Source organism: Zootoca vivipara, chromosome 7, assembly GCF_965207765.1.
Source record: "Zootoca vivipara chromosome 7, rZooViv2.hap1.1, whole genome shotgun sequence".
Classification (NCBI taxonomy): Eukaryota; Metazoa; Chordata; class Lepidosauria; order Squamata; family Lacertidae; genus Zootoca; species Zootoca vivipara.
The window spans coordinates 77875895-77892009 of record NC_142590.1 but is presented as its reverse complement, the minus strand read 5'-3'; the positions used below and the strand labels follow the sequence as shown (position 1 = coordinate 77892009).

The 16115-nt window shown below is 42.2% G+C and overlaps 1 protein-coding gene and 1 long non-coding RNA gene across 3 annotated transcripts in view; both read right to left on the bottom strand.

Annotated features, from left to right (window-relative positions):
• The window catches only part of PTPN1 (protein tyrosine phosphatase non-receptor type 1), an 83123-nt gene that overhangs the window by 50888 nt on the left and 16120 nt on the right, over positions 1–16115 (bottom strand). The gene's annotated exons all lie outside the window — the stretch shown is intronic.
• Positions 1850–16115, bottom strand: part of LOC148685149 (uncharacterized) — a 30103-nt gene continuing 15837 nt past the window's right edge. Inside the window, exon 2 of the long non-coding RNA XR_015951162.1 lies at positions 1850–16050. This is a non-coding gene — a long non-coding RNA (uncharacterized LOC148685149). The remainder of the gene's footprint in view (positions 16051–16115) is intronic.

Genomic DNA, 16115 nt, shown 5'->3' with positions numbered 1-16115 from the left:
GATGCCGAGAGAAAAGTCTGCTCTTAAAGGTATAAACAAAAAGGATAAAGATTTTAATTTTCGAAAGGGAGAGGCAGAGTGCTTATTTATTTCAATGTAATTTTAGCCAGAAGAAATGGCTCATAAAGAAGAAAATGTGTAAAATGTTCATGCCTTGGTATCAGCTAATGGAAGCCAGGCGTGTTTCATTATGCAGGTCCCAGAAATGTGTTTATCTATACTAGTGCTTTCAGACAATGTTGACTTCCGAAGTTCACTGCTTCATTCGACAAAAATGTTATTCAGGAGAACCGCAGGCTTAAACTTGTCTGACTAAAACTGTATCTAGATGGGACCATTTCTGTTGTGTGCACTTCGTTGTCCTTTTCATGCCAAGAGAAGATGTTCTGTATATCAATACATAGACTTAAAACTAAGAAACTAAACTGTATAGCTAAATTAATAATAAAATAATAGCAATGCACATATAGCATATTCCTTTATTTTATCATCATCACCATCATCATGGCACCGTTTACTGACAGCACAATTTACCATATTTTCCTTAACCAAAGACAGACTGCAAGACTACGATTGGACTGCACTCTTAAATGTCTCGAGATTATTTTTTTAAAGCACCGTTCTGCAGCCTCTGCCACATTAAACTCAATGTTTCTTTTTGCCAATATTTCCCCCTCTCCTGGACAATACCCCTTGGAGATCTGTAGTGAGCCTTGGATTCACATGTTCCATCTCTCCACAATGACCGGGAAAGGCATGAGCTTCCTAATATTTATCTAGGTATAATCCTGCTAAGGAAAAGACACTGGGCATATCCATCATTCCAAAAGATAGTCTCACAGATTGTGCAATGAAATAGTACCTTTTATATTGGGACATTTGAGGACATTACTATCACTACACCAGCACAGAGCTGGATTGCAAAAAATAAGTTAGTTGTGTTAATTATTGCTGCCAGTTTATTATTGCTGTCGAGTGGTTAAATGGTTGTGTCCTTCAACTGAGCGGAACAGTTACAAAACACTTTGTGTCACCCCCAAATTTATTTTGTCTTCAGTAGCTGCCCAGAGTGGCTGGGGCAACCCAGTCAGATGGGCGGGGTATGAGAAATAAATTTTCATCAGTCTTTTCGGGAAAATCGTGTAAGAAAGCTGTATGCTTACATTCACATTTTCCTGACCATTAAAAGTTAAACAGGATTATTTGACATTGTGGCTTCACTCCAGATCAACAAATAAAAGGATGTCTGGGAATCAGAAATGGGAAGTACTGCATTTCCTTTTAAGTTCTCTTTTTGGCAAGAAGAAGAACCTAAAAATGATCTATCGTTCCAGTAAAGAGTGGTCTTTACTGACCTTATATCAGGATCCAAAGTTTCTATTCTAAGCCTAGAGGGAGCAATCCTGTTTCTGCTCTGGGGCGTCAATATTACTTTGAATGAAGGTACAGATATTTAAAATGTAGTGGAAATAATCTGAATGCACACTGCCCTGGTCCGTACCATAATGTTAAACCAAGATATATCATCAAGTGCATTAGTCTCTGTGAGTCCAAGCAAAGTCTTGAGTTTCAGTACTACTCCTGTCAAGAGTAACAAACCACGGTTCGGTTTTACTTCCCCCAATTTCTGACTTGTTGCAGATGAATCAGGAACTGTGGTTTGAAATTAACTCATTGGTTAAACAAACTAGCATCATAATTCAACAAGTCTGTTTCAAATAAGGATTCTTGGTTTGCACATACAGGCCTTGTTTGAATGACACAGTAAACCACTGTTAATGGTTTGCTGTGATCGTGCCTTTCTGATCAATAAACTATGGGCGGCACATTAAAAAAGAAGATACAGGAATACTTTTAAAACAACAACAAAAGTTTATTTTTAAAGCTTTTAGTTCATACATTAAGGATGTCCTCATGCAGAATACATATAATGTAACATGGCATAGTGTAATGTAATCATTTCTAATTACCCAAGCATCCAATATTAATTACACCTAAGTGTAACCTCTTGTAGATGTAATCTTAGCTATACTTTCAACCTCTTAACATGAAATTCATTTGAAATATGAATACTTATCTCCAGATTATATTTCTCTTTCAAAGAAAAGACACAATGAAATATTCACCTTATATTTTAAATATTTATCCTAAGATTTTAAAATAAGTTTTGCATCTACTGTAAACTCTGTTTTGTTTTTTTAATGTTTTGCAACTGAAAATAAGCTTGGGTTAATGAAAGAGGGAGAAGCATTCTCGTTTTTGCAAAGCTAGAACATTTCTCATAAGTGTTCTGCAGAAAACAGAACTTGGATTTTTAGTTTGAGAAATTCAATGAGGCCTGGACTTGGATCTGGCTACTAACGATTTACTTGACCTTTGACAAATAGGGATCTGTTTCACATGACTGTTGCCAATGATAAGGAGAATGAGGAAGTGTATTCCTGGAAACATGTTGAAGAAAATTTTGCCCACCTTGTAAATGTGTAAATGGGTTACTGACGAACACAAACAAATGGTAAGAGACTTAGTTCAGTGGTAGAACATCTGCTTTGCATGCAGAAGGTCCCAGGTTCAATCTCTGGCATCTCCAGGTAAGGCTACACTAGACCCTGGCTGAAAACTGGGAGAGCTGCTGCTAGTCAAGGTACACAACACAGATCTAGATGGAACAATGGCCTGACTACCTAAGTCTTAGGCAATTTCTAAGGCATGGGCTGCTCCCATACTATTTTTCCGTAGCGGGTAGGAATACAGTGGTGCCTCGCTTAACGAATGCCCCGCTTAACGAAATTTTCGCTTAACGAAAGGTTTTTTCTAGCGGAGGTTGCCTCGCTAGACGAATGCGTTTTATGAAAAATTTGTCTAGCAAATCGCGGTTTCCCATAGGAATGCATTGAAATTCAATTAATGCGTTCCTATGGGCAAAAAAAAAAAATTCAAAAAAGATTCAATGCATTCCTATGGGATTCGCTAGACGAATTTTTCGTTATAAGAAAAGACCTGTGGAACGAATTAAATTCGTCTAGCGAGGCACCACTGTACAGCAAAACCAAATGGAGACACAAGCCCCTCATTTGGATGGATAAGAATGGATGGGAAGTGACCTGCTCTTGATGGGGATTGCCCTCTGAAGGAAACAGCTGGGAAACTTTACTCTCACTTGAGGCTCAAGTGGTCTCAGTGGTGACTTCCACCAGTTTTGGCTGGTGGTCTTCCATTAGTTTTGGCTGGTGGTTTAGTTGCAGCCCTATCTGTGCAAGGATAGCCTAACTTGTTTTGAACTGGAAAAGGTCTAAGTGGCTCAGGACCACAATACCTCAAGGACCGCCTCTCCCCATATGAACTAACCTAGACCCTGTGATCATCACCTGAGGTCCTTTTTTGTGTGCCCCTTCCACGAGAGGTCCGGAGGGTGGCAACACAAGAATGGGCCTTTTCAGTGGTGGCTCCCTGTTTGTGGAATGCTCTCCCCAGGGAGGCTCACCTGAGGCCTTTGTTAAATCTCCTTAGGGGCTAGGCAAAAACATTAATCCCAGGCTTTTGGCCAATTAAAGAATCTATGGCCTTTTAAACTGAGTGTGGAGTGGTGGTGGGGTTATTGTTTTGCTAAAGCCATTATGTATTTTGGTACTTTTATACTGTAGCAGAGATTCCTGTAGCACACTAATTTGAATAATCCAAAAATAAAACCAGAGTGACACAAAATGGGAAAGGGTAGGGACTGAGCCATTGGCACATATTTCATTGTTCCCTTGTCAGAGAGTAAGTCTCCTTTGGTGGCCTGCTGAGGACAGTCAGTGTTCGTGCCGTGAAAACTTGGACTGGGACACAATGTTCAAAGTGCATCTCAGTTTACAACATGATGTTTCTCTCATCATCATCATCATTATTATTCTTTTAAGAAACCAAACTATATTTCACATTTTGTATAAATCACTTGAAGCTTCATGGAATTAAGAGCTAGTGCCCTCATTGTCTAAGAGGTTCTTTTTCCATATAGAAAGCTTAACTCTCCGATTTGTAAAGAACCAAAGACACGGAAAAACATTTAAATCAATAATTTCACCCCCGTGCATTCTGAAATGGTGGAAAAACATTAGCACCTTCCACATTTGTACAGGTTCTCTCGATTGCTTTGCCACAGCAGTAGTCCAAAGTACATATCCCTCTTCCTTTCATATGAAGTTATGCTCTAACAGAGGAAGTACCAAAATCTACAAGTCAGAAAGTTGCAGGAACTTCCAAGAACAGAGCTGTGATCTAAATTTCATTTTTCAAAGCTAGGTCAATGTTTCAAGTCTCACTTTGAGGGAGAGGTTACAAAGCACACACATTTATTTGTACAATAAAAACATTACGTTTTCCACTGACTGTATTCTGCAGCAGTCTTTCTAAAATACATTGACTTTGCATCTCACAGTAAACTGTGAACGCACCTATCCTGGCCATGCTGCTTCCCCCCTTGAGTTCCCAAACAGTAACCTGTAAAGGTAAAGGGACCCCTGACAGTTAAGTCCATTTGCGAATGGCTCTGGTGTTGCAGTGCTCATCTCGCTTTACTAGCGAGATGAGCGCCGCAATCCCAGAGTCGTCTGAGACTGGGCTTAAAGGTAAAGGACCCGTGACAGTTACGTTGCAAGTTACCCAAGACCTGAAAGATTCAATGAGGGCTAGAGACAAATTTGATGAAAAAATGCCTTATATGCACATGAACACAATGTCCAACTCAGATAAGCATGAGGGCTTACTTAAAGGTGCTATTTATTCTGGATCTCGGTTGCAGATTTCTTACCCAGATGATTCAGACACACACCATGTATGTTTTATTACGCTTGCTCCTTGCTTCACAGAAGCATAGTGCTATTCTAGCCTGTTCTCTCCGATGCACATTGCAATCTGCACAATCACACACTGTACTTTTCTCAAATGAGTTATCAGAATAGATCTAAATGGTTCTAAGAAAATGGTTCTAAGAAAAAAAAATCAACTTCTTTTCTTTGGAAAGGAACAAAAGCCACACAATGGAGTGCTCATTTTTTAAATCTTCAAAACCAGTTTATGAATCCCAGGTAGCAAATGGCACCAAGAAGAAGTCAGATATGATTAACGAATAATGAAGACTGAATATATCTTCTTCAAGAAGGAGGAAGATAATCACATTTTTAGAGGTAGTAAGAAGCACTGCCTGCAATTCCAAGCCTTTTCAGTTTAAGGTTAGAAAGACAGCTTAAGCAGCATTGGCATGCCATGAGAAATAAGGAATTTGTTACTGGGTCCAAAATTCACCTCTCAAGAAGCATGCTTTGCCAGACTGAAGGTTTTCCAAGGGCTAATTCAGACAAGGCCACCTACTGTTAAACCATCAAGCATTCTTATTTTTTCCCATGGATTCGCCTAACATGCTGCTACATACTGACTTACAGAGCGAAAATTTGTGCTGCAAAAGCACAAATCTGAAATCCTGGAGAGCCACGGCGAGTCAGTGCAGACAATACTCAGCTAGCCAGAACAATGATAGAAAGCAGTTTCCTATCATTTATGCCCTTTACCTTCGCTGCACCACAAGCGGCAGAAGAGCAGACACAGCGATAACCCAAGGCAGTGAGAACCTTTTCAGTTTAGTGACCAAGAAAAGCCATGCCTTCACTGGTGGCCTTGGTGTGTCTTGCAGTAATGCCTGCCGCACTGCTGCTGTATCATTTACACCAGGGTTTCCCAAACTTGGGTCTCCAGCAGCTGTTTTTTGGACTACAACTCCCATCATCCCTAGCTAGCAGGACCAGCGGTCAGGGTTGATGGGAATTGTAGTCCAAAAACAGCTGCTGGAGACCCAAGTTTGGAAAACCTTGATTTACACCAACGTGTTAAAGGCTCAAGAACGTTAAGACAAACTGGACCGAAATGCAGAGAGTTCCCCACCTCTTTTTTCCCATACCAAGAAAATTAAGACTCGTGGGCAAAACAAGTTAGACAGCCCGCAGTTGGTAGGCTTGTGAAATGAGAGTGTGTTTGTTTGCAGAACTCCAACCCTGTTTGCAGAGCCAAGTACAAGCAACTAGCAAGGACTTGCATCTCTAAATATAGAAGAATCCTCTTTGGAAGCTCACACATCTCCCATGAAATTCCTCCCTGCAGATTTCACCCTCCAGACCATGTCGACACACCTTTACCACTGTACGCTGCAACTAAGCTTGTTCCCTCGTCGTAATTCACTTTTCATCTGCATGTACCATTATCACTTACTAAATCCCAAAGAATGATTGAGAGATTACCTCAAATCCCTGTTGGCCCTGAAACTCGAGAACACATCTAACCACCAGCCTGAAGATTTAATAACCCGGGTGGATAAAGTGAACCGTCCACCTTTCCAGCGGCAAAATTGTTAGTCTAGTAGAAGGAAGCAAGTCTAAAAGCCTAGGAGGAGAGTATAAAAGCAAACAGAAACATAATTTACATCAATTTATACTTGAAAAGCATGCCGGAGAAACCACTTGCCAAGGTAAGAGGAAAACGAATGGTACATATATGCATATAATAAACAGGACTCTTTTTTGATCTTGTAGAATATACAGTTTTCATAGTTTTAAGGGAAGGGTAAAGATACTACTGTTTTGGTAGACATCCCTAGGTCTGTTCAACCAGCTAAATACAAAAAACCTGGCATCTATAGGTGACCCAAACTCAATTTAAAAAGCAAGTTGATATGTGACCACATAACCCCATGCTCCTGCCAACCTAGCAGTTTGAAAGCACGTCAAAGTGCAAGTAGATAAATAGGTACCGCTCCAGCAGGAAGGTAAACGGCGTTTCCGTGTGCTGCTCTGGTTCACCAGAAGTGGCTTTGTCATGCTGGCCACATGACCTGGAAGCTGTACGCCGGCTCCCTCGGCCAGTAAAGCGAGATGAGCGGCGCAACCCCAGAGTCGGCCGTGACTGGACCTAAAGGTCAGGGGTCCCTTTACCTTTTAACCCCATGAAAATATCATGGCCTCCCACCATATAGGTGTAGATACTCATGTGTTCTCACCAGGGCGAGTGTGTGCTGCACTCTTCCAAAGCTGATGGAAGGTGCTCCATGCCAGCGATGCCACCTGAGCCTCAAGCAACAGCCATGGATCTAGAACAGGCACCCCCAAACTTCGGCCCTCCAGATGTTTTGGACTACAATTCCCATCTTCCCCAACCACTGGTCCTGTTGGCTAGGGATCATGGGAGCTGTAGGCCAAAACATCTGGAGGGCCGCAGTTTGGGGATGCCTGATCTAGAAGAACCCCCCCCCCCAAGCTGCGTCCCCACTCCTTCGGAGAGTGTGCAACCCCATCAAGAGCAGGCCATCTCTCTTCCATCCAGTCGAGGAACTATTCACTAGTAACACCTCCGTCTTATCAGGATTGAGCTTCAACTTGTCGGTTCTCATCCAGTCCACTACTGAGGCAAGGCCAGCACATCCATTGCCTCACCTGCAAATGTCAAGGAGAAGCAGGGCTGTGTGTCACCAGCATATTGCTGACAATGTACTCCAATGTGCCAGATGACCCCACTCAGCGGTTTCATGTAGAGGTTAACCAGCACGGGGAATAAAATCAAACCCCGAGAAACCCCAACCATATATACTCATCCCTCCTCACAAACACTGCTTTTCTCCCACTCCACTTCTTTATTTATATGTCTTCTGTGGTCACCTCCTGCTCTGAAGCTGTAAAGCCAGGAGGTTGCAGCCAGCTGAATTCTACTCTGAGTAGGACCCACTGAAATCCATAAACTTCAGTTAGTCGTGTCCATTAACTTCAATGGGTCTACTCTGAGTAGGACTTGCACTGGGTAGAACCCGTGTGTGTGTGTGTGTACACACACATGTCACAAATACAGTGGAATAGAGGTCTTTCAGCAGCGACGCCTGTTCCTTTGACAGAAAACAGGAAGCCAAAAGTCTCTTCTTCAAAGATTTGTTTCTAAAATAGATTGCTCATCTTCTACCTCTGCCCTCAAAAAGGTCATGCTGCTTTTGATGCCTTGGCCTGCGGCTATGGAACTCTACCATGAAGTACAGTCAGGGAGGTGGGGGTTGAAGAATGTTTCTCACATATAGTGTAATTAGGCTGTAAACGTATGTCTTGACCACATCTCTTCAGCTTTGCCGCTCCTGCTTAAAGTATGGCATGTCCATTAGCTGAGAGACCCCCTATTATTCCTGGTGCATCTTGCAAGACCTTGCCTCCCAAATTCCATGTGCTTCTTTCTGTTTGAATGTGGTTTCATCTTGTTGCATAGTTAGGAGACATCTGAAGGCAGCCCTGTTTAGGAAAGCTTTTAATGTTTAATAGATTATTGTATTTTAATGTCTGTTGGAAGCCGCCCAGAGTGGCTGGGGAAACCCAGCCAGATGGGTGGGGTATAAATAAATCATCATCATCTATATGATAGATAGCCCACATTATTATTATTACTATTATTTCTATTGCTGCCCCAAACAGAACATGGGCAGCTCACAAAACAAAAATTCAGACTACAATGCACATGCAAAACCAAAGAACTGCTAATATTTAGATAAGTTAATATTCAGCATGTTTGTTGGCAACTGTTGAATCCCTCCACTCCCAAACAACGGCATAGATCACACTTGCCGTTTTGGTTTTCCTTCTGACTTTTGAATCCATAGTATACCTGAACGAGCGTCTCCACCTCCATCATTCTGCCCGGACACTGAGGTCCAGCACCGAGGGCCTTCTGGCGGTTCCCTCGTTGCGAGATGCCAAGTTGCAGGGAACTAGGCATAGGGCCTTCTCGGTGGTGGCGCCTGCCCTGTGGAACGCCTTCCCAACAGATGTCAAGGAGGAAAACAACTACCAGACTTTTAGAAGACATCTGAAGGCAGCCCTGTTCAGGGAGGCTTTTAACGTTTAATAGATTAATGTGTTTTATTTTTCTGTTGGAAGCCGCCCAGAGTGGCTGGGGAAACCCAGCCAGATGGGCGAGTATAAATAATAAATTATATTATTATTATTATTATTATTATTATTATTATTATTATTATTATAGTTCTTTATGTTTCTGACACAACACATTTGATGCATCACATCAGCAATCGGAGCCAATATAAGACAATGGCTTGTTTCTCTCGCTACTTGAGGACCATAGCCCAGGGCCACATCACCCTCAGTGGAGAATTAGGTTACTCTTCCTCCCTTACGTAAACCCCTGGAAGGAGAAACCTTTAATCTCCACGGCTATTTGAGCACCTCAGGATCAAAATGTCTCTCCTTCTGTCTCATAGTGGCTGCAAAGCCCACAGCAGGAGCTGACTCAGCTGATACAGAAACAAGACCGGAAACAGCAGCACAACACCCATGTTACAGATGAAAGGGGCGGAACAGCTGCTGCACACGGCATGCTTTTTCCAGCTCAGTGGATCAGAGGAGCTTACTGGCTAGTCACCCGCTTTATTAAAAAAAGTTCTTCAAGAAGAAATGCTGACGTATGGAGGAGGAGGTGGGGCAACAGCAACAAACCCTCAAAATGGTGGGTCAGAAAAGACTCAATCACATGTAAAGAAGGAAGCAAACTGTGAACGGTCAAGGTAACGCCTGCTAGGAAATGCTGACTAGCATAGAAGGAGGAACACAGCCTGTGTATATGAGGATACATGGATGTGACTAGCATCCAGGCTGCCAATAAAAGTCAGCAGCAAAATTTACATCAGTTCGGACTGGTCTGAAGAAACAAGCCAAATGACATTTGCTTGGTTTTTTTTCACTCCGGTATCTCAACAGCCACGGTTTGAAAAGTTATCTGGCTGGTGACAACAAACTTCTGAACTATGCTTCACTCGAAAGAAGAGCAGGCAAACTTCTCAACATCTGCATATCTTCGCTTCCTTTCACCCCACCCCCCACTTCTCTCCCCTCTCGTCCTGAAAAATGAAAAGGGGACTTTCAGAAATAAACCTGAAATAGTTCACAAAGAGACTGCTTACATGCATTTCCTGTCCGCTTGCATAAGAAACAGGAATGTCACGTACTGTAAGTATATGCTAATAAACAAATTTGAAACCCTGGAATAAACTTTTTTTTAAAGCACCCTAAGCTTGCCCTGCTCCACAAACCTCTCACATGGTTTAAAAAATATATATTGACATCTTGTGACATTCCATGTGGAACTGTCATTGTATTGCACCATGCTAGCTTTTCTTTAGAATTGCAAACAGGAAGGTTTGCAAATAATTTTAAAAAGCCAAATAATTTTTTCCCTGATGCTTCTGAAAGGAGAGAGCTTAATGAATGATGACAAGCTTGCATTAATATATGCATTTTCTGTTTATGTGACCAACACAACACAATACAAAAGAAATGGATTAAATACCTATTCAGGGCCAGCTAATGCTATGGTCTGAGCAATCTAATTACATTAAACAGATATATGGGCTTTTAGACTGGAGTGATTAATACGGAAATAAGCTGATGAATCAATTTGGAAGTTTTTACTCATTCCAGTGCCAACAGGCACACACGTTTGCCAGTCTAGCCAGCTGAAAGAGGAAAATCCATGCTTGTGCACATATTGTTGAGATATTAAGCCCCTTGGCCATGATTTGCCAATCTGGTTCTTAGTGTGAACTCCCCAATCCAAACCACATTATGCTCAACTGTATTCCAATACAGTGGTACCTCTACTTACAAATTTAATGCGTTCCGAACACACATTTGTAAGTCGAAAAAATTGTAAGTCGAATCCCATAGGAATGCATTGGGAGAAAAAATTCATAAGTTGAAGCAACCCTATCTTAAAATTCGTATGTAGAAAAAATCCTATCTAAACTGCATCCAAGATGGCGGACGGAGCTCCATTTGCAAGTAGAAAAATTTGTAAGTAGAGTTATTTGTAAGTAGAGGTACCACTGTACCAGCGTCCGAAACTCACATTGTTCTAGGCGCATTTTGCAACAGGGAATTTCATTAATGCGAGCAGTTTCTGAGCTCTGGGTGCTGTACTGCGCCTAAGATTTCAGAGTAGAAGGAAAAGAGGACCTTTTTCTGCCTCCCCACTTCTAGCTACTCTCTGAAGACTAGAGAAGGTACCGTCTTAAGAATATTGGGGGGGGGGGCGGGCAGGGGAAGTACGGCTTTGTTTTTTAGCAGTCTTCAGATGAGCACTAAACCATGTGAAAAATGAACATAAGATTTTAGCTATAGTTCATTCATTTTCAGCTTTGTATTTTTGCTATAAAAAAAGCATGCCTAGATGCTCCATGACCTAGGTTTAAGGTGCCATTTAGCCCCTAGCTTTCATATCTCAGTTTCTAACACTGGCCAATACACAAGCAAAGGACTGCCAAATAGTCTCCAGGATGAACAGCAACAGAAACTTCTGCAGAGTACTCTGTAAGCTCTAATAGGGAAAAGGCTGAGCCCCACTCCTCAATGTGGACAGCAGCAGCCTCTCCTTTTAGTTGCAGCAGCTAATAGCTCCAATCCTTAAGCCAAGACACCATAAACTGATGCCCAAGCAGAGATCATTGGAGAAAGGCAGAGTTAGATGGTCAGCAGTGACCCTTCATCTCCTCCTCAGCTGAAATAATCAGTTGCTAACCAGGTGCTTCTTGTTGCTTTCTGTTCCAATATGCCTGCCAAGCTCCAGTCCTAGGCCAAGAGAAATATAGCTTTAGCTCCTAGTGCTGCACTGCCCCAGACTTGCATTTCTCGATGGATAGCACGCCAACACCTAAAGAGCATTTACACAGAATCATCAACACAGCACAAAAGATTAAAGCTTTCCAAACAAAAATCTAGTAATGCCAGTAAGATGTGTTGCTGAGACCAGGTAACATTCCGAAAGCCCGTGTCAAATAAAGAACTCACTTGGCACCAAGGCTTGGAAAATGAACCCCAAATATGGGGCAACATTACCTAGTACAGGAGTAACTAAGGTTACCTCTGAAGGCTGTGGACTACAACTCCCATGAACCCAGGCAAGCATGGACAATGAACACTGCTGATGGGAGTTTAGGCCAACCACCTTGGGGCGGGGGAACAACTCTCATCCACCCTGACCATTGGCCATGCTAGCTGGAATCGATGCAAGATTTAGTTCAAGGTCTGGGGGGCACCTGATAATTCTGTTTAGGTCCCTGTCTCATGACACAAGGGCCAGATGAAGCTGATCATCAACAGATCAGTCCCAAGTGCCCTCTCCAGCATACTGCATTGCTCCTTAGCATTGTGGAGAATGAAATTAGTTGGGCAATGGCCGGAGCTCAAATGACACAGAACTTACTGTGAAGATGATGAAACAAAGAGCACACAGGCATGCCTACCACAAAGCAGTGAGGACTGCATTGACCATGTTCACCCTGATGGATGGCCTTAACTGAGAAAGGGACAGGGTGCGTGCAATCTTTTTGCTCTTGGTCAATCTCTCACTTTTAAGGACTGTAAAACAGTATTTAGAAGTAAGAAGAACAGTGACTTATCTCACATGTAAGCCACTTGCAGCAAACACAATAAGGTGACTTGGGGCATCCTGAACACCAATCAATTGTATATATTAAAATTCTGCAAGGTGCCACACAAGACTAGTCGCTGTGTCTGCTGCAACAAACCAACATGGCAACCCCTCTGGAAATTGTTAGTTGCCAAGATGGCACACTGTTAGCCTCACTTTGAAAGATAAGGGAAGCACAGCCCTGATTCAGAGGCAGGGACACAGATCATTGGGTCCAGCATACTCAGCATTGTCCATGAGGTCTGGCATTAGCTCTCCATGATTTCAAGGAGGGGACATTCCCAGCTCTGCATGGAGATGCGGGGGTCAAACCTATGGTCTTCTGCAAACAAATGATGTGCTCAACCATTGAGCTCTTTGCATTTTCACTTCACCTAGCATGAACTGCGCTCGCCAACAAGGCAACTGGCCACTACATTCCCCACCCCCACCCCAGGCAAGCACAGATTTATTCAGCACTGGTTTCATCTTCTAATCTCGGTAAGTGATTTCCACCCCCTCCTTGCAAACGTTTAGGCTAATTACTCGGCATTCCTGTAAGTGATGGATGACATTATACTGCACTTCTCATCATTTATATGAAGAGTGGGTGCAAAGTATTTGAAAAATAATCAAGTTTTTTCTTTTCTTTTATACAATCAAGTGAAGCAGAATGTTTTTTTTCAGAACCAGCATGAAGGAGGTGGTGCCTGGAGGTTTTTAAAGCAGCCGTTGGGCATGGCCCGCTTCTCAGTGACTGAAATGCACCAAATGAATATTTTAACGTAAAAAAATGTTTTAGCATGAACGACATTGGGCAGAAAATGGATTTGCAGACCAAATGATATTTGCTTCATTTGCTCATGAGGAGTCATGAAATCGCTGGATAGCTGTGTGCAAGTTCATTCCCTTTCCCTGTCATGAGAACAGTCTAACCATAGTGAGCAATGCAGAAAACACACACACACACACACACACACACACACACACACACACACACACACACACACAAAGACTGCACAGCTGTACCTTGTGTAGTACATCACAAAAGGATATATATAATTATATATGATTTGCACTGAAGTACTTACCAATTTCAAGCTCCACGGCAAGTGTGTTCCCATACTTTTACCTCCAACATAATAGTTATTATGCCACCTTTATATGCACGGTTCGCTGAAAGTTCTTTTGCAAAGCCAGTTCCAAGTCCCCAGAGCAAAGGGGGACGAGTGCTTAATATGGTGCTACCACAAGTTCAGTGCAATATTTGGCTTCATTAACATTACTCATAAGTGCTTTACGTATTGCTTGTTTTCAGATTGCTGAAAAGCCGTAGTAAAGTTCACTAGCCGTGATGATGCAGTAATACTGTACTTTGCTAGACCTGCAGGGGAAATACATTAGATGCAATCATTAATGTATTTTCCCCTGCAAGACTAGAAAAATATGACTTTAATTCTTTTCCCATGCAAGAAATTAAGCACCACTAAGCTTCTGCATCGTAATTTATGTTATAATCTCCATAAAGTAATTACTGGTTATAATCTCCATTTCAGATGTATGGGAATTAGACGGTAAGGCCACCAATTCCCTAAACTTCCCCAGGTCTACTCTAAAACAAGAAGTAAGCCACATGAACTACCTTCTGCCTATAATCCAGAGTTACGTTTATTTATTATTAATAATAATTATTAGTTGTTATTATTATTCAATCTTCTTCATGGATATGAGCTATGCCATGCAGGGCCACCCAAGACGGACAGGCCAAAGCTGAGAGTTTAGACTAAATGTGATCCACCTGGAGAAGAAACTGGCAAACCACTCCAGTATTTCGCCAAGAAAACTCCATGGAATGCTCCAACTACCGCACAATTGCGCTCATTTCACACGCTAGCAAGGTTATGCTTAAAATTCTACAAGGCAGGCTTAAGCAGTATGTGGACCAAGAACTCCCAGAAGTCCAAGCTGGATTTCAAAGGGGCAGAGGAACCAGAGACCAAATTGCAAACATGCGCTGGATTATGGAGAGTTCCAGAAAAACATCTACTTCTGCTTCATTGACGATGCAAAGGCATTTGACTGTGTTGACCACAGCAAACTATGGCAAGTTCTTAAAGAAATGGGAGTGCCTGATCACCTCATTTGTCTCCTGAGTGGGAGTGGGACAAGAAGCTACAATTAGAACTGGATATGGAATAACTGATTGGTTCAAAATTGGGAAAGGAGTATGACAAGGCTGTATATTGTCTCCCTGCTTATTTAACTTATATGCAGAATTCATCATGTGAAAGGCTGGACTAGATGAATCCCAAGCCGGAATTAAGATTGCCGGAAGAAATATCAACAACCTCAGATATACTGATGACACAACCTTGATGGGAGAAAGTGAGGAGGAATTAAATAACCTTTTAATGAGGATGAAAGAGGGGAGCGCAAAATATGGTCTGAAGCTCAACATCAAAAAGACCAATATCATGGCCACTGGTCCTGTTACCTCCTGGCAAATAGAAGGGGAAGAAAGGGAGGCAGTGAGAGATTTTTCCTTTCTTGGGTTCCATGATCACTGCAGATGGTGACAGCAGTCACGAAATTAAAAGACGCCTGCTTCTTGGGAGAAAAGCAATCACAAACCTAGACAGCATCTTAAAAAGCAGAGACATCACCTTGCCGATCGCTGAAGAATTGATGCTTTTGAATTATGGTGCTGGAGGAGACTCTTGAGAGTCCCATGGACTGCAAGAAGATCAAACCTATCCATTCTTAAGGATATCAGCCCTGAGTGCTCACTGGAAGGACAGACCCTGAAGCTGAGGCTCCAATACTTTGGCCACCTCATGAGAAGAGAAGACTCTCTGGAAAAGTCCCTGATGCTGGGAAAGATTGAGGGCACAAGGAGAAGGGGACGACAGAGGACAAGATGGTTGGACAGTATTCTCGAAGCTACCAACATGAGTTTGACCAAACTGCGGGAGGCAGTGGAAGACAGGAGTGCCTGGCGTGCTCTGGTCCATGGGGTCACGAAGAGTCAGACACGACTAAACGACTAAACAACAACATTATTCCATATCACCCTTCACCCGAAGATCACAGTTTACAATATAAAAACACAAAAATACCTAACATAACAAACAGAAGCAATACCTTCCTCCCCTCTCCCCACCGTTTAAAAGTCCACAGATTATTTAATTAGCTAAAGGCCTGGGAGAAGAGGAATGTTTTTGCCTGGCGTCTAACAATATGTAGCAAAGGCACCAGGAGAGCATTCCATAAGCGGGGAACCCTTCCACCAAAAACAAATAGATCAGGGGCAAATTAAGAAGCACAAATGAGTAGGAAATATTAATTGCAAGACTACTAAGCTAAACAGCGATCAGGTTCACATCCCATTTTAAACCGCAGTTAAATTTAAGTATGGTTTAAAGGTGAACACACAGTATGGTGGTACATAAGGCTAAAAGAACAGCCCACTCCTGCTAAATTATGGTCTTGCTCTCCAAACAAAGCATAAGTTGTAACCAAGCTTTGATGTTGGATTACCACTTGTCATTTGCTCATGGGAAACCAAACAATGACCTCTAAATAAAAAAATTCCTTCAGTAGCACCTTAAAGACCAACTAAGTTTATATTTTGGTATGAG